The 22980-nt window shown below is 42.7% G+C and overlaps 1 long non-coding RNA gene across 1 annotated transcript in view; it reads right to left on the bottom strand.

The window, feature by feature from the left end:
- LOC118157211 overlaps positions 1-9967 on the bottom strand; it is a 100759-nt gene extending 90792 nt beyond the window's left edge. Inside the window, exons 1-2 of the long non-coding RNA XR_004746580.1 lie at positions 9878-9967; positions 6570-6636 (exon numbers count right to left, since the gene is read on the bottom strand). This is a non-coding gene — a long non-coding RNA (uncharacterized LOC118157211). The remainder of the gene's footprint in view (positions 1-6569; positions 6637-9877) is intronic.
- Between the last annotated feature and the right edge of the window lie 13013 nt (positions 9968-22980).

Raw genomic sequence — 22980 nt, 5'->3', positions numbered from 1 at the left:
AAAAAAAAATAATGCTGAAGTCTAACATGCAGAAGCAGCCTAAAGATGTTAGGTCTGGATTTACAGAAGTATTTAAGGGCTTAAAGATGCAGATACAGACAGTAGCATAATTTTGAAAAATGCCTAAGTACCTAATATTATGAAAATCCTCTGAAAATCTGACTAGGTACTTATCTGTATCTTGAAGTGCTTAATGCTGAATTGACCGAAGTTCACAGTCCCCCAACACTCCTATGAATACTGCTGAAAATCTGGCCTTAAGGAGCCAATAGCTTTTAAAAAGACTTAGGGAGTTTGACTCAGACCCTGAGAAGGATTTACATGCCTATAAGACATGTAGATGTTTTCCTCCTTTAAATCTGGCCCTTGGTGTACCCATTCCTGTCTCCCTGCTTTCTTATGGTAGTGCTTTTCTGCAGGTAGTATTGCATGGTATGAAAATTCTCTTGCGACTCCATTGTCATCTGCAATCAGGAAAATAAAATGAAATAAAATATCAAATAAAATAAAAACGTAGAAGAGCTTTTTGATGAAGCCACATCAACAGCAACTGAAATGATGAGCTTAGTCACAAGTTCTGCATAAGGCAGCATACTGTATAGAAGCTTCTTAATGTTCCCCAAGTATATGTTAACCTAGCAGAAATCAGCATCTATTGAAGTAAAGGTTAATTAGAATTTATAAACAATTTAGAACTGTAAGCTGTCCCTCTAGGGGACAGTTGTATAAGAAGTATCACTTACTGGGAAAAATACTTCAGAAACTTCAGCTAACAAGTAAAGAACATGCAACTCTAAATGTCTAAAGGCTTCTAATATATGTCCTAGGACTTGCAAAGATTCACATTTCTTCCACTCAACGACTGACTCTGTTTTACAAGATAAGGACAACTCACAGTTAGTTGATCCACCATGTAGCTAAAATGGCAGGAGGACAGTTATTTATCTAAAGAACTACTTGGTGAATCTTAACAGACTTTCCTGAACAAAACACTTCGTAAAAGCATCATTTCTTCTTGCCTCATGAGCAGCAGCCCAAGCCTGTTGGCCTCACTTGTTTCCCATACTGTGGATTACAGCCACTTCACGTTGTTGGCAATTATTAGAAATATTTATCTATAGAAGCAATCGGGGTTTCTCATTCCATAGCTACATTAAATGTGGGTATATTACTGCACTAAAGGAGATTAAGAAGGAAATTACGTGTCAACTGCACACTATGCACTGAGAGCTAGGTCCTGAGTATTTAAGGCTGGCTCTTCCTTCTCACAGTAGCACTAACAATTATAAGAACAACACAGCATCTGCCTTGTCTAGAATAAAGAATTGCTCACTGAAACTGCCGTGGTAAAACTAAAAAAGATGCAATGGCTCTGTTCATACCTGGAAGTCCTTTGTTCTGTGGTAATCCCATTAGTTACTGGTACTCCCTGGATGCTTAGCCTCTTTGCTGTGACTTAGTGATGTCTTGTGTGTAGATGCAAGCACACCTGTCAGGCCACTTCACAGAATGGTTTGGGTTGGAAGGGACCTTAAAGCTCCTCCAGTTCCAACTCCCCTGCCATGGGCAGGGACACCTCCCCCCAGACCAGGTTGCCCAAGGCCCCATCCAGCCTGGCCTTGAGCACCTCCAGGGATGGGGCATCCACAACTTCTCTAGGCAGCCTGTGCCAGGGCCTCACCACCCTCTCAGAGTGAAGAATTTTCCCCAACCTCTATTCTACATCTCCCCTCTTTTAGTTTAAAACCATTCCTCCTTCACCTGTCATTATCTGACTGAGCAAAAAGTTGCTCTCTGTCTCTTTTACAACCCCCCCTTTAAGTATTGAAAAGCTGCAAGAAGGTCACCCCGGAGCCTTCTCTTCTGTAGGCTGAACATCCCCAGCTCTCAGCCTTTCTTAACAGGAGAATTTGGGCACCTGTCACCAGAAGCCCAGGGCAGTGAAAGCCCAAGGTCTAGATTTCCTTTCCTGACAAGCTGTGTCACAACAGCTGCTTTGTGCTGCCAGCATTTCCATGTCACCGGCAGGCCCACGTGGAAAACAAGAACTGTATTTCATCACAAATGCTCAGGCTCTGGCGTTTGGTTTTATTCCACAAACAGGACAGTGTCAAGAACTTCCACAGAAAAATTGTGATGCAACATGCAAGCTGAACACACTTTTCCAAAACAGTCATGAGCAATTACCTTCGATATGAGAGAATAAGAAGAAAAATGCACAGCATTATAGATGCAGCTGAAGGCAGTCCTGCTGAATGCCCACAAGCTACTGAGTTAGTCTCTTTCTCCATACCAATCCTTAAATATTTGGTGTCGTCGTCCCCCCCCCCCGCCACCAGCATTTTAGAGAGAATTTTCTCTTCTTCTTAATGCCAACATTAAGAAATTTCACTGGATAGACTGGAAAGTGGTCAAGGAAGAGAAACCACTGCTAGAAAAAAAAGATCTCAGCAGCAATATAAAAAGTAAGCAAAGAACAGCAATTCAAAGGAATTTATGTTTTCATTTATTATTGTAGTACCTTTCTTTACTCAGAGGGAGATTGAAAATAAATGACGTGCTCAAGTGAAATACTGAATGGATCAAGTTTTTGTGTTGTGAATATAAAATCATGTCTGCTTTAAAGTACTCTGGGAGAATGAATGCTTTAGATGAAATTCTGTGTTTTCATTTTCCCATGAAGATCCTGCTGCAATAGCAACAGGATGTTCACGGTGCAGATCAGAGAAGACAGCTCTTGGATGATTTACTTTAAATCATTCGTCCCTCTCCTCCCTGGTGAGCTGACAGCCAGTCTACTGGCTGGGAAGTGAGTTCACCCCATTAGAAAGTTCCGTACTGACAGGCTGAAGCTACAAAGTACCAAGCTGCAGACCCCATGTCTTAATTCAGAGATGGATCAGAAACTTCCTAAAAGCATCAAAGTGACTATATAGATTTATATCAAGCATTCTATCCAGGATGTTGTCTCTGACAACAGCTAGTACCCATGCTTAGCAATGCAGAGAGGAAAGTGGTATTTCCCCTCATATTGGCTGTGCAAAGTTTAAAAATCGTCCCAGCAGGAGAAGACCTCGGCAGGATGGACCACAATGTTTACTAGGCATGGATTGACGTTCACTCTACAAATGTCTCTAATGTCATTTCCTGACCCCCACAGTATGCTCAAGCAACAACTTGCATGCACAATTTAATTACAGCTGGTAAAGAGAAAGCCTTCCTTTTATTTGCTTTAACCTGAGGCCCACTTACTTAATAAGAAGGCACAAACTAAAGGTTCTCATTCATCCTCCAATTCTCATAATTTCATAAAAAGTCTCTCGTAATCCTCCCTCTGTCATTTCTCACCCCGACTAGGGAATCCTAGCCAATTTAGTCTCTTCTCAGAGAGTTCAGGGCAGTGTGGAGCCTTTTGCCATCTGGTCAGCCAGGTTAATACATTAATAGATGCTACATGTGCTTGTTTCACGGGCTGAAGTGCACCCCACCAGCACACCAGTCCGACTGCTGAAAGAGTGAAGAGTGAAAGGGCTGGCATGGAGGTGACCTCTGTACACCTCAACGCTGGGCTCTCTCCCCTGTGACTGAGGAAGGAAGGTGTGACAGCAGGGCACGGTGTGAAAGGGGAAAACACCTTACACGGATTGCCCACTGCTTTACAGCTTGCATGCATTTTGGTGTGGTCTCCCTCCTCCTCTGCTTGCTAGCTGACCTCAGTCACTAATGACTCTGTTATTGCTTCAGAATGACAGCCCTTGCCCTTTCCTGGCTCACTAATGCTCTGAAATTCCCCAGTTCAAATCCTGTGGTTGACCTGCGCAGGGTCCATTATAAAAGCTGTCTAAAGCAAGCTGAATTTGATGGCCCTCCAAAGCCCTCCGCAAAAGCCGTTTGCTAGGCAAGCTGATAGGTTCCCAGAGATAACGGCGATTAATGGGATGAGAATTTGTGTGTGTGTGTAGCTGAGTCACTGGCTGACCAACTTCATTTGCTGCTGAACAACCTCTGTCTGAAGCTGCTGGGAGTATTATGCTGCTCAAAGGTCTGGTACATGTCAGCATGCCGTGAACTCCTGGGTCAGCATCACACTGCGATACAAAAGGGAGCAGCACAGAAACAACAATCAACACAGGAGCCCAGGCTCTAGGCTTAAAAATTCAGCCTGTGATGCTCCCAGGAGAAACTGAGCCACACTGAGCTATAGGCTGCTGTGAGGTGACAGCTACCAAGGCCTGTAAAAGTCACTGTCTGAGGGATCTGTGTCCTTCTGACACAAACCGCTGTGTGTGAAAACCACAGAAAATACTTAAAATGGTTGAAACAGCAACTGTTATCAAACAGGAACTATAGACTTCTTGGCTTACGTATAATAACCTTGGCAACCATGCTTGTAGGGATGGATATCCAAGAGACACTGTGCTCCTTAACCTTCTGCTGCTTCAGGGCAAAGCGTTGTGCCAGTACATGTGAAGTCCCACATGGCCTCCAACTTAAAATTTCCAGGTAGCTTTAAAACACTTCCTCTCTCCAACCATCTTTGTTAATAAACCCATTTTACTCCTACTCAAGTGGGGCTGTATTTCACAGGAGGAGAATGCAGAAAATGGCGGGTGACAGCAGAGGTAAACTCCCACCTAACCCACACTGCAGTGGAAGATGGCTGTCCTAGATTTAAATTTAAGAAGGCACTGATAGGGACCAACTGAGCTTACTGCCTCATCGTGACCATAAAGATGCTGTAACATACTTAAAATGAAAGAGAAAGGGGAAACAACATGACTGTGTACAGCAGATCAGTAGCAGAGCTGAGAACCCAGTAGCAGAGCTGAGGACTCCATCCTCTCCTAGCAACAAGCCGCTGGCACTCTGGCTTTTCTTCCACCTCCATGCTCTTGCAGAGAACAAGCTGTAAAGTACTTACACTGTTTCACATCTATCTGTATTTAGTTATCCGCAAGTGACACCTATTTGTGCAAGTTGCCACAATGCTTTGAGTGGGACACGATCTCTCAGAACTTTTTCTCTCATCAAATCAAAATCTACCCTCGTACTCCAGGAAACGCGGATAAGAAAGCAAAAATCAGTATTTTGATATACTCCAAGTGTTTGCATTTATAAACTGCACAGAAATACCTGTAAAACAATAAGGAGAAACTATTCTTTCCTTGATTTCTGCCAGGTAAGCAAGACCTCCCTTTTCCTTAGTAAAGGATGGACACACGCATACTCATTTGATAGTTTAAGTGACTTCCAGCTCTTTTGTTATTAAAAGTATCACTGAAAGATACAATGGTTAATATTTGTGTTTGATACAGATTTTTTTTTTCTAAATTAAGCAACAGGTTGTTGATTACAATTTTAAACTCAGCAAGTAAAATGCAACACCACTGTGAATATATTTTCAGCTATTACAAAATTACATCATTAATACTTTACACACATAATAACCAGACATTTGATAATGAAAATTCTGTATCCACTGCTTACTCAGAAAATCATCCAAAATAAGATTAGGTTTCTAATGCAGTTAAATGCATGACATCAGATACGTTAAAGTTCACTGAACCTGTGTGTGCATGCATGTGTGTTTAACTGTTGAAAAGCATTTTAAAATATTGTAAATGAAGTTTTTTTTATTGAGTGAGCTAAGATACTGTTAAAATCACTTGGGGATAGCCTAAACTGCCAATCCCCTGGTTAGATACCTAAACATAGGCTTGGGCAGATCACACTCTGTCCAGAAAAAAAAGTCCACCACGCATTTTTGCCTTTTCATAACAACCTGCACAGCAGGCCTATCTATTGGCAGGTGGCAGAAGAAATTTGACCTCCTCAGGCTCTGATCATGCAGTGAACTTTCCTTACCTGCACCAAGCACTCCACCTCCAGCCTCCAGCTAGGAATGAGATTCTATTGAAGCCTGAGCTCCTCTGTATGACATGCTGTAGATTACATGACAAACATCATTTGGAGTGCTGTGGATTGCACTCCTTAAATTACATGACAAAACTAGAGAGGGAGCTGGTCATATCTGTCAATATGCATAGGTACATTTAATTCAATACCACTGCTTTTGAAAATCTTTTGTACCAATGGCAAAGAGAAGAACCTGAGAGCAGTAAACATCCGTTTGTCTTGTATAACTCATTGTGTGAGAAAAACACAACACCAAAGAGTGAACAAATTCATTCCATATTTGGGTGGCTAGATAATGGACATTAAAAAAGCCTTTATTGTAAATCCTTTAGTTCAATGGATGACATACATTGTTTAGGCTGTAATTAGATTGGAATTGTACCTCCTATTCCCCTGACTATTCATTCAAAAACAGCATTTGCTGTGGTTGCATTCACATTCTTGTTCTGCTCCCTCTCTACAGCTATTTCTGGCAAGTGAATTTCCTGGCAGGGATGTTAATGGAAGCAGCAAGTTTTAAATTAACATTGGAGAACACAGACAGAAAGTGGATTTTAAAACTCATAAACACAAGTATTCATAGCAGAAACTTGCTTTTAAGAATTACTCTCATTATAGTCTGAATTCAGTGAAGTGCTTAGGAACATACTTACCTTTAAGCATTTTCTGAAGTCCCTTTGAAATTTCTGCTTTAATATTTCCCTGAAATGGAACCTCTGTCTGGGGAGAGAAACAATACCTTGTTATAAGTGATATGTCTAATAAAAATGAATCAGCACAGCTTGCATTTTGATTGCCAATTACTTGCAATCAACTGCTCACAAAAACTCGCTGATCAAGAAAATACTTCTAGAAATATTCATTACAAAAATTGAGAACTTCAAGTGCATATAGGATAGACTATCTGTGAACAAGTTCAACTGAATATAGGAAAGAAAACAAATACTGCTTCCTAAGCCATGAGGTGAAACTTCAGGTACTTTAACAAACTGTTTTGTATCAATGATTTACTTGGCTGATATTATAAGGCTCTACAAACTAAAAATTCAGTTCGCTGTTTGAATCACTAACGGTGCAATTAATACCACCGGTGAGTTTTTAGAACACGTTCCAATAAAATGTTTTATTTGAATGCATCTATACTCACCATCAAAAACCATCATTAAGTCTCAGTTACGACAACTGCTCAGAACTGAAGTCAGACAAGAATATATCATAAATACTGAAGGAAAAATTAAGCCTATAAAAAGCATGGCAAGTAATTGGAAAGGGAAGCAAGATAAATATTCAAATCCATTTCCATTTCATGCACATTTCTGAATAACTATGAGAATGGAAACTATCAGAAAGGCTCAAATGGCCATTAAAAAAGTAACTCTGACCCTAAAACGTAGCCCAGAATTGAGCTGAAAGAATATGCTTATTCAGCAACTTTGTTATGAGAGGATGTTCGAAAGATTCAAAGTCAGAAACGTTCAAGTTCCAGAGAAAGCTGAGAAGCTTTGCAAACCCAATTCTCATTTGGGTACTAAAATCTTTGACTGCTCCTTGAGAAGCAGGATAAAATATCAAATGCAAATTAAAAGTTCAATTGTCCATTTTTTCCATTTTTTTTTTTTTTCTGGAAAGAGGTTTTGAAACAAATAGTTTTTAAGAGAAATTTCCCATTTTAGTAGAATCATTTCAAGCATTTGCTGAAGGATAACAACATGGAGGATGTTTTCATTTGAGGAAATGGAAGTTGTGGTGGGCTTTCTAAAGTCTGAAAAATAGGACCTTTTCCATAGAAAGTACATACTGCTCCGTGCAGGGATACGAGGTCACCTATTAGAAACACTGAGTAAATAGGTACTACAAGGAAGTTTAATTCAGTGGCATCTCCATCTGAAAGCTATAGCATTGCCTAGAACACCTCTGTCCAGGATCCTCACTCTTCTGGATAATTTGGAGGTTAAGCAACATGTACAAAATCACTAACTTCCAAGAGCAAAAATATTAGGTGACCTCGAGGATGCATCTCCTTTCTCTCATCTACTAACAGAGTCAAACCCACCACCCAGTACAGCACCTACACGCTGGGAGCAGCACTTTGGTAAAGGTAGGATCAAGAGAGCAGTGTCGCTGTTTCAGGAAGGATTTCTGAACGGATGCATACGACAGCGGTACATTCAGACATCTCTTGCTCAGTTATAAAGGAAAACAAGCACAAGTGTAGATGTGAGCACGAGTAGAAAAAGCAACAAAGAGGTTTTACTGCTGACTCCAAATCTTGCCATTGTCTGCTAAATGCAGCAGGTCATGGCACATTACACTTTATCATCATGCTGAAACCATGGCAAAATTCAAGGCACTTATTACTGCAGAAGACAAAAGCCTTGTACCACTGCTCCCAGTGACATTCCCACTGTTGTCTTACGATGTGGCACCATTTATCGTTCTATTATTTCCTTCCTAAGAGCAAAATATCATTCGTATTAAGTAGGTGACAAAAGCTTTCACTTCTTCTAAGAAGGAAAATGAAATTAAGAAGAAGGGGAATTGGATAATGGCTGTATTATTCATAGGAACGCATACCTAATTTATATAGTGCTCTAGTACGCCATCTAAAATTGCTGTAACTCCAATTAAGCCCATTTAAGTAATGAAAAGGACTACTCTACTGTGTCTGAATATTAATTTCATGGTTTGATTTTCATATTAGAAAGTAAAAACATATTCCTAACTCATACAGTGATTTTACAACAATTACTAGCAAGACTTTCCAAGGTGCAAAGGTCCTTCCAAACAATATTATTCTTAGTTTCTGTGACTAGACTTCTAAGCACTGGAGAGCACATTGGCAAAAACATCAAAGAGAGATTAAATCTGCACAAAGGTAAGTAGGTGCCTGACTTTGTGAGGAGGGGGCAGTTTTAGCCACTTTAAATAGCCCACAAAGACCCAGAATTATCTGCGAAATCAAACCCGCAGGTGTATCTAAGTTGGAAATTCATGAAGTCAGGTAATAGCTTTGAAGGACTTGGGCGAGAGAAACCCTTTAGAAAATGAAATACAGACTAGTAAATAAACGAAAGCTGACTTCAAGCTTTACACAGAATTCTGTTTTTCTAAAAGGATTCTAAGGAACGTTAGACAATCTCAGTTCGAGAGAAAAAAATACCATTTATGCTGGGAACCAGATTTGGATACAAGGTGATCTGTGTGTTTCCAAAACACGGTATATAAATCAGAATTAACTGCATGATACACTAAAAAGTATTTATTTCTGCTTCTTAGCCAACCCCAGAATTGATATCACATTACTCTAGAATGGTCGGGACGCCCCACCAAATGGTGTGCATGCTCAGCTTTAAGCAAGCAGCTCCCCCATTCCTAACCCAAGCAGGTGCAGGATGCAGTCCGGATTCAGCAGGGACACAGCACAACTTACAGACCCACAGATGGAGTGGCAACTCTGCGAGGAGCTCTTTGGGCAGCTAATGACTCCTGCTGCTGTACATCACATGCAACACAAGTAGGAACTAAAGCAGACGCTGTCTGTATCATTAGAAGTATTCACACACTTAAAAAAAATGCATTTGCACCTTTTTTTTTTCTTTTTCTTTTTTTTTTTTTTTTCCCCAGTCCATTAGTTCCCTGGTAAGTCATATGCAAGTAATGTTCTTTTGCTTTCTCAGTTTCTTATCCCTAATGCTACCTCTCACAGGCCATTTCTCCTTCTTTTTTAGCTAGCAATAGATAAAAGAAGGCTATCGAATACGGTTACGGTGATATTTTAGAAAGCTTGAAACTTTTGAAAGCAGAGTAACACTGAATACATCCCAACAGTAAAATATGGCATCCAGTAAGCAAGTACAGAAGGAAGCTGGAGATAAGGTGGATGCGGTGGGAGTTAGTTAACGCAAAGAGTTAAGGATACTATCACCTGCACTGCTGGTGTGACACAAACTGTCCGGCTCACCTTGCACAGCCCAGATCCGACTGGAAGTTTCACAACGAAGTGAGGTGATTTGGGGACCAGCGCTGACACGCTGCCTGCTCTTATGTGCCCTACAGAAATGAAGTCATGGACTCAAGAGTGGCAGATATGCTCCTCGCTGTTTAAGAACCAACTCTTTTTTTTGTTGCTGGAATTGTACTTTCAGTTGATGGTCAAGAGAATAATTGCTAGGTGCATAAATACTTCTGATCATGAATAGAAATAAAAGAGCAAGGATGAGCAACTTTCTCTGAATTTTGGTGCCTCCGAACATGCCATTGTGCTTCACATTCTGCTATCAAAAAGAAACTGACAGCACAAGGGAAGAACTTGCCACAGCATACCAGACAAGATTCTGCACAGACCCAGCTCTACATACAAGGAAATAAAGAAACAAAGAGGGAAATTGCGTACATGCCACATTTTTCTCGATCTTCTAGTACATAACAAGGGCTCAAGCTGTCTGGTCAGCCTTGAATCTTACCCACTGGCTTCAGAAACACGCACCTTTGCACAAGGCATATCTACGTGCCTGGCTTTCTGTGATTAAGATCCCTCTTCCGTACCTCATACCTCCCCTGTCATAAATCCTTCAGCTTCATTTTCTCTTGTTCCCTTCAATTACCACTTGTGTATGGATGCAATTCTCTTGCTGCTTAGGCAGGCAGTTATGAAAAAGTAGCTTTTTTTTCTAAATTGGAGTAAGCATTGTGAGCCATGAACTCCCAGCGGCCAGATTGTACAGCCTCCAGCTTGTTTTTCTTGGAGCGAGGGCAGCCTCCAATATTCTGCAGCCCAGCTGTGCCCAGGAGGGTGTTGTTCCAGCCCTCCTTTCAGATTCCCGGGTTGGGAGGCTGGGCTTCTGATGGAGGCAGCAATGTCAGAGAGGCCCCTCCAAAGGAGGATTTACAGCAACAAAGTCTAGCTCCTGCTCTACCCCAAGGCTGGCTTCATACCCAGGTTGCCAAGCTGCAGGAATGAGGCATCTCTGTCTTGCCTTTATTATTATTATTTTTTTCCAGAAATTATCTTGACTGTTTTTTTTTTCCCTACATGGGTAAGGCAGAAAAGCAATTTTTCTAATAATCACAGGACAGAAGAGCCAGCATGGAAGAGTACGGAATGACAAACTGTCTTAGAACAACATGGTCACACACATAAATCTCCCAGTTTCCAAAGGAAAAGCTGAGGCAGGGCAGTCAAACACATGAACACAAGGCAGAAAATGGCCTCCTAATTATAGGAGGAAATATTTGAGTGTGATGCCCAGACACACATGTGAAGGATCTAAACCCCCTTCCTTGCCCATCTTGGATGTTTAAGCCTCTGCTGTTCTTTCTGCTAGCACTGCTCCTGCTTCACTACCTACCTTCAGTACCTTCAGTACCTTCACTACTAGCTACCTGAGCTAGCAGGTTTAAAACAGAGCAATGACTATCAGATACCTTCCTTCAGGCACCTAGGTATAAAAAAACCCACAGCAGTTTAAGAATGAACGAACAGGGTTATGCCCATACTGAAAAACCTCCAAGCCCTCCTAGTCATTCCCCAGATATTGCAGCACAAGGCTTGTGAAAAGAAGAGGTACAGAGAAACAAACAAACAAAAAATAGCGAGAAATAGATATGTATTAAATACCCATTAAAGCTCACATTTTAGACGTACAGGAGTGAACAGTTAAGGTCAGTCAAGCTGTTAAGAAATGTGAATGTCTAACATTTGTGCCAAGAAAACTTTAAACTAAGTAACACTGCTTTGTACAGTATCAAAGAGAGGTCGAGAACGAGATGCACACATTCATCTTGTGATGAATGGATTATAAATAGACTTTTAAGATGGCAATAAAATCATTCATTACACTTTTTAAATGAAAAGTTGGAGCGAAAAAAGCAGTCAGTGTAATATTCACTCTGAATAGCCACAGCTGGCAAGCAGCTGGATTTCAAATGGGCTTTCTCTCCCAAATGCCAAAAGCACTAATTCATTGCTGTGGCTCTGCCTATGTGAATTACAGCTTTTGCAAACACTGTCTGTTAGCATGATATACACAGCCCCTACGTGGTCTGTGCACAGCACACTGCATTAATCTGTGAAATGGCAAAACACAGGGGGGAGAGTGTGACCTACGTCAAAGCCATCGCTACAAGCATGGCATTGACAAAACTTCCTGCCCAAGACAAGCCCTGATTCCTGAAATTGTCCTGCTGGAAACAGGAGCTTTGGAAAGAGGAGGTAGCCCCTAGTAAAATCAAGCCACTGCATCCACTCTTAGGGAAAAATACCTTACTACTCAAGACTATTTTTCAGATATATAGTCAAACACAAGCCCAGACTCACAGCCAACCAACATAACCCACTCAAAGTGGCAAAGCTGCAATGATTTACACTGAATTTTTCTCTCCTTACACTGAACTTCTTTCTAGTTACTTCTGGAATTAGTTATCAGATTCCATAAAAGTGAGTAGTACCCAAAACCTATCACCATCCTGCCTTGAAAAAATAAAAACAAAATATGCACAAAATGAGCTGCGAGTCTCCACTGGCAAAGGACAGGGTTGTAAGAGCCGTTACAGCTTCTACAAGAGCAAATTTCCACCGAGTATTCTGGATAAGCAATAGAATAGATTGCTTTGGGCTTCTCTAGACCTAAGGGGTCTTCAGGATCATCTGCCATAAATAACTTCACAGTAATGCTGCTGCAGTTGCAGTCATCTAAGAACACAAGAACATGATAAAGTTTGCAATTACGAATCAGAAGATCTATGTCTATCCTTTCAAAAAGAAGAAGAAAAAAAACAAAACTAGTATATTCTTTTCAGCTATAAAGGATAATAAATATAGCTGGCCCTGCATCACTTCAGCGCAAAGAGACCTCTTGCAGTTCCTTCCAGTCCTGATTTCTGTGAACCTTTGACTCGGAGATCACAACACAGAATACATCCTTACCATTCAAGACGAGAAGGGACTAATAAGGAGTGTGAGTCAAAGGATCTGAGGAAAATGGAGCTCAGATCAAAGAACTACAGCCTCCTACCACGCTAAGTCCCTGTGGACAGAGGTACGCAGCAAAGTTACTGCAGCTGCTGAGATCATAACTGAAAGGCAGGGCAGATGTATCCTTGCTGTGCCTCTGTAACATCAACCCCAGTAGGGCTTGGGCATCTATGCTCCACTGCAAATAGCAGTGACAACAGCAGCTGTGTTAAAAGCTTTATTTAAAAATAGAGCATATGGACACATTCATAGTGTGGCAGCACAGTATGTTCAGGAAGGCTGCCAAACAAAGATATGTTTGAGGAAGAAAGCCCCCAAAACAAAAAGGAATAAAAGCAGTCAAGCAACAAACTTATAACTGGCATCTTCTGAAATGATGGTATGAGGTCACACTTGGCCAAGACCCTGGAAAAAGCCTTCTTTTGATTGTTACAAGCTGCCCTAGAAACATTCCTTTGGGGCTTGTCAGTGAAGCCTGCTAACTAGTGTATTAGCCCATCTCACTAAAACAATGTTCATTTATCACAATTAAACCCAACTGGTAACCTTTGCCCTAAACCTACTGAGGGAAATCACAAGCACAAAGAAGAAATTACTGCAAGTTCAATAACGAATACCATCTCTACAGGTATTAAACACATTTCTTAGACAGCATACTCTGCATACCAGGGACACAAGAGCCTTGTACTGCTCCCTATTGCTGCCTGTGGTACTTACGCATCCATTAGCATAGTATTAGGGCATCCTGTGGTCTTTAGCCCCTTTCTTGCATGATTCCTGATGCTTGTATCCCCAGGCTACGACTGAAAGAGCTAAAGCACAGGCAGACTGACTTACCCACATTAAAACAAGATCGCTGCCAGAGTGTTCAAGCTACATCTCCCACCACAGACAAGCCTGCTAGCACTGGCTAGCCTCCTTCCGCAGCAACACAAGTGCTCGTATAAAACCTTGTCACTAGGCTGGGGTGGTGACAGGAATTCCTGCAGTATTTACATAAACCTTGGGCTATCACAGTTTCCCCATCTGGCCAGCTAATCCATTTTCCAGGGGAAGAAATGGTTTAGCAGCTGTTCTGTGGCAGAGATAAAAGCTCACAAATCAGCATAAGGTACGTGCCTGGGTGACACCAAGAGCTGTATCGGGCAACCAAGAGAAGAAGGAAGCACTTTGTCTAGAACACAACGCCCAAGGAATGAGCATCAGTAGAACAAAAACCAGGCCTGTTTTTAATTTGTACAGCATTAAGCTAAATGAGGAATGGAACACGGTCCCAGACAGTAGGACCCATCAGGTGTCGGCTGGTCCTACTCACGAGGAGTCTTGCACCAACACCAGGTGGTCCTTATGGGCACTTGCACATCATGTCCCTTCAAGGTTAGCTCGGGCATGGCTCAGCCTCTTCCCTAGCCACGTTCCCCCCAGCATACTCTCAGCCTCACAGCATCTGGGGTTCAGTCTTCCTGAGCCAGAGCTCCATATATTGGACTTACAAATTTCTTTAGTTGTTTTTTAAAATCATGCTGATTTTCAGCATTTATGTAGAGGCAAGAGTTTCATGGGAACCTAGGTAAGACATACCATATGGTATATGATAATCACAGCAGGGAGAGGAAACATCATTTTCATTCAGCTGTATTTGTAGCCTCCAAGTTCCAAACAAACCCTTGAAGATGTTACCAAAGAGGCTATTTTGCTAACGTTAAAAGAACTCATATATACTCTATACTAAAACATTACCCATCAGACATTTTTTAATTATTTGGAGTTTCTAGGCTTGAGTCACTCTGGGCTTGTTTTATTTTTTTTTTTAATATTTATTATTTTTACTATTTTTTTAAATTTGTTTTTATTTTATTTCTGCAGATTCTAGCACAGTCCAAGATGTATATCCTAGGCAAAGACAGACAGACTTTATTCCTAATTTTGTTTCTTAACTGTGCTCATCCAGGTTTATACCCTGTGCTGTAATGTAGGAAGAGCAGACAAATCATTTCAAGGCTCGAAATAGTTCAAAAGCCTTGTAGAGCCCCAGGACAGACAGAAATCAGGAGCCCAATGAATCATATTTCTAGTCAGAATTTTCTTTTTGGGCAAGTTTTGGAGACCTGAATTGTGATCTGAGACACCGAGACCTGAACATGAGGCACAGCTTGCAAAATCTGCCTTCTGTAAGACAGTGGAAAGTATCTAATCTGTGTTTCAGGATAAGATTTTTTCCTGTTAATCAACAAGGACTTTGTATGTATTTCTTACAGTACTTTTTTGTGTTTGTGACCTCAGAAGTGAAATAAACCTGCTTGGTGCCTATGTGACCCAAATTTAGGTGTTTTCCCTTCATGCATTTAGCATCAAAACTGTTCCCTCTCTTCACATATTAAATGTAAGCAAACAGAGAACTAAAGGAAAAACACATGCATTTCTGTGCTTCCTCTATATCCTTTTCACAACAGAATTTCTTTTAGAGGCTAACATACCTAGCACCCAAACAAGTCAATGTCACAACACAGAGCTTCGAACAACAGACAGCTTGAACTCACGCTTCACGCTCAGATACTTTTTTGTTTCCCCACTGAAGAAAATTCAAGACTGAACGCTCTGATGTTGGAAAAGACGTTCTGTAACGTTCTGCTGTAACTCAGGCTGACAGCACACACGTATCCATGGCATGAGGTACAGGTAAGCAGCTGCGACAGCTGTCCGGTTGGTTGGGTGGGTTTGGGGTTTGCGAGCGTAGCTGCCAGGACAGTTTTAGTCTCAGGGCCTTGTCACAGCAGTTGCGAGGTGCGGAGCACACGGACATTTCTCTGCTGGGTTCTTTTGGAAAACAAGCTCTTTGGACCAGCTGATGGAAATTAGCACCACGGCAAGTTCACAGTGGGAAATGGAGGTGAGCAAAGCAAGCTCAGCCCAAGAGGGAGATCAACCAGTAATACAAGACAGCCAGAGCAGCAGAAGCACAGGTATTGTGTCAGCTTGCAAGCCAGATGTGTGCATCTTGTGAACCTACAGCTGCATGAAAAAAAATGTTAGAATTGAGGAGGTGTGTTGCTTTGGGCAGATAATTGCATGAATAAATAAGGAAAATTAACATGCATTTCCTTGTGTTTATATTCCTAAACTTCACATTTCCTGCATTACAAGAGAAGGCCATTTACCCATCTCTGCCTCATCCCAAATGGATTTAAACAGCAGTGTGCTTTGAGCTGGAGTGCAACCAGGGAGGTCAAACATACCTCCATGGGAACAGAGCATGCACCGAGGCCGATTGTTTGTTCTTTCAGGCAACAGAATCTCCTCCAACAAGATGTAAAGCACCTCTGGGAGGTAACAAACACCTTCTCTGCACTTCCACCCTAGGAATGCAAGAACCTCACAACCTATCTCCCTGCCATTCAAATGTAAAGCACATTCCCTTGGCTCCTTTTTATAATACAAACAGCATTCACTTAATTATAATAATAACAACAAAAAAAAAAACAAACAAAAAAAAAAAAAACACTAAAATACCCTAAATAAAGCCCCTGTATGTGAAATTATGTTCATGGAAAGGATAAGCCATAAGTCAGAGATACTAGAAACATGACTTACTGCAGTATTAGAGGGTGTGTAAGTACAAGACTTAGGAAGGGAGAACACGTACACAACACAAGAAGCTCCTAACTGTTCAAGACAGCATCTGAGGACAAAACCAAGGGCACATCAGCATTATGCAGATTGCAGAGACTTTCTTTACCTGGAGCCCTCAGGTAACAGGACAGCCCCTAGATTCTAGAACAGGACGAGAGGGGAAACAGTGTAAGTAATGCCAAGCATTCGACACCTAAAATATCAAATGTTGGAAGTTAGACATCTGGGAAGGCAATCTTGCTCAACAGTTTCCAGAAAGTAGTGTGGAAGATGGTCCAAGCAGGAGATACAGTCCAGCCCTGTGAAAAGGGATCTGGGGGGTTGGTCAATAGCAAATTGATTATGAGCCAGCAGTGTGCCCTGGCAGCCAGGAGGGCCAACCCCACCCTGGGGTGCATCCAGAACGGCATCGCTAGTCAGTCGAGGGAAGGGATTGTCCCGCTCTGCCCTGCGCTGGTGCGGCCTCACCTCGAGCACTGTGTGCAGGTCTGGGCACCACAATATAAGAAAGAAATAAACCTTGTTAGAGAGTGTCCAAAGGAAGGTTACAAAGATGGTAAAGGGTCTAGAGGGGAAGACGTATGAGGAGCTGCTGAAGTTCCTTGTTTTGTTCAGCCTAGAGAAGAGGGGCCTGAGGGAAGATCTCATTGAGGTCTACAGCTTCCTCATGAGGGGAGCAGACGAGCGGGCACTATATGTTTGGTGACCACTGATAGGACCCAAGGGAAGGGCAAGAAGCTGTGACAGGGGAGGTTCAGGCTGGATATTAAGAAAAGGTTCTTCACTGAGAGGGTGGTTGGGCATGGGAACAGTCTCCCCAGGGACGTAGTCACTGCACCGGACCTGCCTGAGTTCAAGAAGCATTTGGACAACGCTATCATGCATACGGTTTGATTTTGGGGTGGTCATGTTTGGAGCCAGGAGTTGGACTGAATGATTCTTGTGGGTCCCTTCCAACTCAGTTTGTTCTATGATTCTGTTCTATATCAAAATAAAGACGAACTTCAAACACTTGGTTTATTTGCCTGCCTTTCCACTGTACGGTTCTATACCTTTTCAGACAGAAAAGAGAAGGTAGAATTGTACAGTTCTGATGGTCTCCGGCTGAAGCATATAATTCTCTTCTCCGTATCAGCATCCAGCTCTGATGGCTGGTGGATGATAATTGCCACTTCACATTCATAGGAACAATCCAGGAAAAGAGACATTATCTGTTTAGGAGCTGGAGAGAAGTTGTCAGGGAAGCACTTGCACTTCCCAAACATTCATCATTTGTTACCCCTCATTTTCTGTCCCCTCTCTATCCCAGTTTCACCATTTGCTCTGTCTGCATCTGTCACAGCCAAGTGACTGATCTCTCTGCCTTACATGAGGCACCATCACAGGCTTCCTTGTGCCAGGCTTCCTCCCGAGTGGGAACACAACACAGAATACAAATCTCTTTTTGCAGCAGTACTTCCTTACCCTCAGAAATGTCTCTCCAGGGTCAAATCCAAGCATGTTTGAGAAGCTGCACAATAAAAGCATGGTCAGCAACTGTGCAGTACTTGACTTCGCAAGACACAGGACAAACAGGATCCTGCTGAAAAAAAATGTGTGTAACTCAAAGTAAGAAGCCACTTCTTTGGGGAGCACGGGGACCGTAGATGAACAAGAGTTTTGCTAAGTCCTAACCAGGGCTTACTTCCAGGACCAAGTCCATAATACCTCTAAGAAAATTAAACAGGGTGAAATTATCTGCATGTCCTTTAAGACTTATGAGGATTACCTTTAGCACACTAAGATACAGGTAGAGATGACTACAGAGAAAATATTTATCTTCTCCTCTTGCAAGGTTGCTCATTTTGACTGAAAGTCAGCTCCTTATTTCAAATGGGATTATAGACCAGCTGGGAACCGAAATGGTTCCAAACTCAATGACATCCCACAATTTATTTCTAATTTATTTATGAGCCTGTAGGAAGAGTGTCCCAGTGAGTAGGTTTTGAAGGAAACATGTTAAACAAACTCCCTAGAGGACTCTTGTAAACAGACAGGGAATAAAACTTAGCTTGTCCCACCAGAGAGGGTTCACTGTATGAAATGCAGGGCAGACGAGAAGATCAAGCTCCTGACCATCAGTCAGCTGTGTCACAGGATTTGAACAGAGCACACAACAAAATCATTCACAAAAGAAAAGTGAGTGATGGGAGAAAAAAACCAAACAAACAACAGGAGGCCAAAATCCAAAATGTCAACTTAAGTCTTCACTCAGTTCTAATCTAATGCTAGTTTAACAATACGGGGATGAAGATTACAAAGAGATGTTAAGCAGATCTTTGGTTTAATAAACAAACAAACAGCAACAGCAAAAATCAATATTGGGAAGGACTGGCCTGGAAAAAGAACACTGCACCAAGGGGAACTCAGCAATTATCTAAACTTCACTAACGGCAGGTCTTCCCATCCAATTCCATTTTTTGTATTTTTCAGTTGTTTTGCTCTCTGAGGTTGCTCTTTTTAGAACTAGGGAGCCCTGTTTCACTGCAAACTCCAGACCCTACCACGATAAACTGATTATATTCATATTAATGAGAAACTGTCTGTATCATCTCCATGTAATCAGTGCACTAAGGGCCATGGCCCATGCCTGCTGTCACCTACACTGAATTAACGAAGCAGACGTACTCAGTTTTCAAGGTAAGAACTTAAAAGGTGAGAAACTAGAAGTATGATTTTGTCAACATAATCAGGAAGCTGCAGTGGAAACAAGGGAAATATCAATTATGCAGAGCAAGTTGGTAATTATTTATGCTGCATTATTAAACGAGACACTACAGATTGCAGAGATTTCTGGAATCAGATGGACTGCTGCTCTGCTGAATACAAGTCCCAGAAGCTTATGTAGATAGAAAATGGTTTAGAAACCCAAAGAAAGTTTCAGAATCAAAGTAGAAGAAAATCACTCCTGCAGTTGGTTTACCTTGACTTTTTTTCCTCAACTTCAAAGAAGTGACATAAAGAGGTGACAACTAAGATGAGATTGAGAACTAAAGGATCAATCTGAACTGCCTACATATTAATGATGAATTAGCTACGGCCATGACCAGAGCACAGGATTGTCCAAGATCAACATTACCTGAAAAATCCTATTATGATCCTACGTCATATATACAAATGAAATAATTTCCTTCAAATAAATTTGCCATGAATAAACGTTTCATTTGAAAAAAGATCTTGTCTCTTTCCCACGAGCCAAAAAATGTATTTGTAATAGCTAGGTACTCATTTCAGTTTGCTAATTTAAGCAAAAAAAAAACATCTACTTTGCTTTTGGTAGCCACTTTAACAAACAACATTGCACTTCTGCAAAAGAGGTCAGTGTGCCAGCTGAACTAGACCACAATTTCTAAGGAAGCCAGGGGAAGTTCAGCACTCCTGCTCCAGCAGCCTATGACTTGGTACTGTGGTTGAAGGGACTTTTATCCTCAGATGGATCCTTCTTCACAACTTTCTTGATAACATTTTTTTGTTTGTTTGTTTTCTTTCAAGTCTTTTTCAATTGGCAACTCCTCAAATGCATTCATCCAAAATTAAAAGTGCTCATTTTTCAGCAATTCCCTCGAAGGGGCCTTCAGGATGCTCTGAGCAGGTGACCAGTAGTCTGAGACCTTCAGTTCATGTACCACAAATCTGTGGTGCCGTCCATTCCTTCCTTCATGGTAGCTTACAAGGCCTGCTTTACTGGGAAACCACTGCAGCCACTGCAATCTCCTGGAGAAACCTGAGTTACTTAATATCAAGCCTCAAGGGCTGACTTTTCTGCCAGACAGACACACCCACTCTTTTTGGTTCAACAGAAGCCTGCTAGTTTTCCCTTTTCCTTCACTGAACACTCTTGCTTGCACACTCGAGGTTAAACAACCTCCAAAATTTGGTGTTCTCTGCTCAGAACACAAAACATTATTAGTTGGCTTGTATTCTTTGCAGCTTGTGCCATTTTCCATTGCCTGGACCAGGTAGGTATTTTTGAACCACAGGGATCCGGGTTTCTGGTAGTGCTCATACAGTTTCATACTCTCTCATAGTGGTACATTGTTGTTGGCAAGGCGAGAAGATATGTGGACACTTTCAGATGAAAGATGTAAAGACACCATGCTTGATGGAAAAATTTATATGCGAGGTGCTTAAGAGGAGTCCACAGCGTGGGAAGGTTCTATTGCTCTGGGCTTTCTCTTAACATCTACAATTTTTTTTAAAAGCATTCAGGAAATAGAAGCGAGTAATTATATTGCACATAAAAAAGCCATGACAGTCTCCTCCTGCCTTTGACAGTGTGGCGAGCTTAGCAGAACTCAATTAAAGTTTATAGTGCATTTTACCAGGAGGGTAATTTTGAAGTAATCATAAACAAAATCAGATAGGAAGGTTGTAATAACAGCATCAAAGTATTCAGAGACGGTATAAAGGGTCTTCTCTGCGATACAGGGTCTTCTCTGTGCATTTCATGTCTAAAAACACGTTTCAGGTTATCCCTGAAGGCCTCTGCTTTGGCCTGTTAGCCAAATAAAGCCAGCTTCGATAGCAGGAGGAAGAATTTTACCCTGGCTCCAATTTCTGCTGCTTTCTCAAAATGAGAGACAGTTTCGCTTCACTTTTCGCCATTAGATTCTCTAAATGAGCTTCGGGATTCAGAGGTTAAAGATTTTAATTAAAGAAGTTCAAATTAAAACCTAACAATTCACTGTCACTTTTGTTCAGTTCCATTAAAAATCTGAGTCCGCCCATCATCACCATTACCACCTGGTTTTCTTCAGAGTCACTGCCAGATGACTTAAGGAGAGAAGTAAGAGGACTGTAAGGAGAGAAGTATCCCTCAGTATTTTTTCCCCCAAATCGAGGTGTAAAATACCTATTTCACTTTTTCCAGGGACTTCTGCAGGCCCAAGAATAGCAAGCCCAAAGCCATATACAAATAATACACACACTTCAGCAGCGAGGACTAATAGCACCATTGTCACTTGTGCACTATTTTCAACAGCAAAAATTACACCACCACCACCACTCCAAAACATGAAGGTAAAGCACAAATGAAGGACATGATGTTGCACACCCTGGTAACACCGCTTCACCACGGCGCCTAGGCTGAAGGGCCCGTTGATAAAACACCCACTTGCTTACCAAGACGTGAAAGAGCTGTGCACCTGCACAGAGATCCCTGACAGAAGACAGTGGGCTCGGGGGCAGAGGCGTGCTCCAGCGGAGCAGGAGATCGTGCCGGGCAGGGCTTTTTGGTATTTTTTAGGGCTTTTTTCCTTCCCTGAGGCCCCTTGAAGCAGCGGAGGGAGACGCCAGGGCCCGGCAGCCCTCGTGAGCCACAGGGGCCCTGTGCTGGCTCAACCTTTTGTCCACCAGGACTCCCAGGTCCATCTCCACAGGGCTGCTTTCAAGCAGGCCAGCTCCCAACCTGCCCTGGCGCATGGCGTGATTCCTCCCTAGGTGCAGGACCCTGCATTTGCCTCTGTTGAGCTTCGTGAGGTTCCTCTCTGCCCAGCTCTCCAGCCTGTCCAGGTCTCTCTGCATGGCAGCACAGCCTTGTGGTGGATCAGCCGCTCCTCCCAGCTTTGTGCCACCAGCAGCCTTGCTGCAGGACTGGAGGCAGGGCACGTGCGGGCAGAGCTAAGAAGCCAGTAGTGGGAAAGGAAACGTGTGAGCCTGGGGCTCTTTCTTCTGCAGAGCTGCATGGCGGTGCACAGAGAGCAGCAGCAGGTCCCTCAAAAGGGTGACGCAGACAGCTGCTCCTCGGAAGAAGCAGAAGCCTACAGGTCTCGTGAACCCCTGTTGGCTGGGACCAATGACCCCAAAGCAGAGAGGAAAGCGCTTTTACTGGCTGTTGTTTATTATTATCATTGGCCTTGTTGTTGTTCGTGTTGCAGGTTCATCTTCAAGCACCCGCTGGGCAGCCTTCCCGTCCTCAGACCCAGACACCCCTTGGGGCTGGGGGCACAAGGGATGGCACCTCCTCATGCTCCAAGGGCAGGGGCAGGTGCTGGGGACGGCAAGGAAGGGCTGGCACACCACTCGAACACCAGCAGGGCTTTGATCGACTGCTGGCAGACCTAGCGCAGGCCGGCCGCGCCACCCTTTCCCACAGATGGGATATCTGCATGCTTCGCCCCATCCCAGCTCCTGTCAAGCATGGGGGGCTGCACCTCTTGCAGGGAGCCACGTCTCTGAGAGGTTGGGGGCAATGGAAGACCCCCAACCCTCCCAAAACATTGTTGCCACCCTCTGGTGGCACAGGGACCCCAGGAATGAGACGAGGAGGGAGCTGCAGGCCAGGGCACAGGAGGGGAGGCGGAGGGCAGTCCCTGTGCCCAAGGGGCAGCCTGTCTCTCTGGCAAGCAAAACGGCCTGAGAGAGGCACCTCCAGGGAAGGGGCCCTCAGCCCCCCTCACCCTCCTCCTCCTTCCACACGAGGG

This window comes from Oxyura jamaicensis (genome assembly GCF_011077185.1).
Source record: "Oxyura jamaicensis isolate SHBP4307 breed ruddy duck chromosome 4 unlocalized genomic scaffold, BPBGC_Ojam_1.0 oxy4_random_OJ72816, whole genome shotgun sequence".
Classification (NCBI taxonomy): Eukaryota; Metazoa; Chordata; class Aves; order Anseriformes; family Anatidae; genus Oxyura; species Oxyura jamaicensis.
The sequence above is the reverse complement of the archived record's forward strand: the minus strand, read 5'-3'. Positions and strand labels throughout refer to the sequence as shown.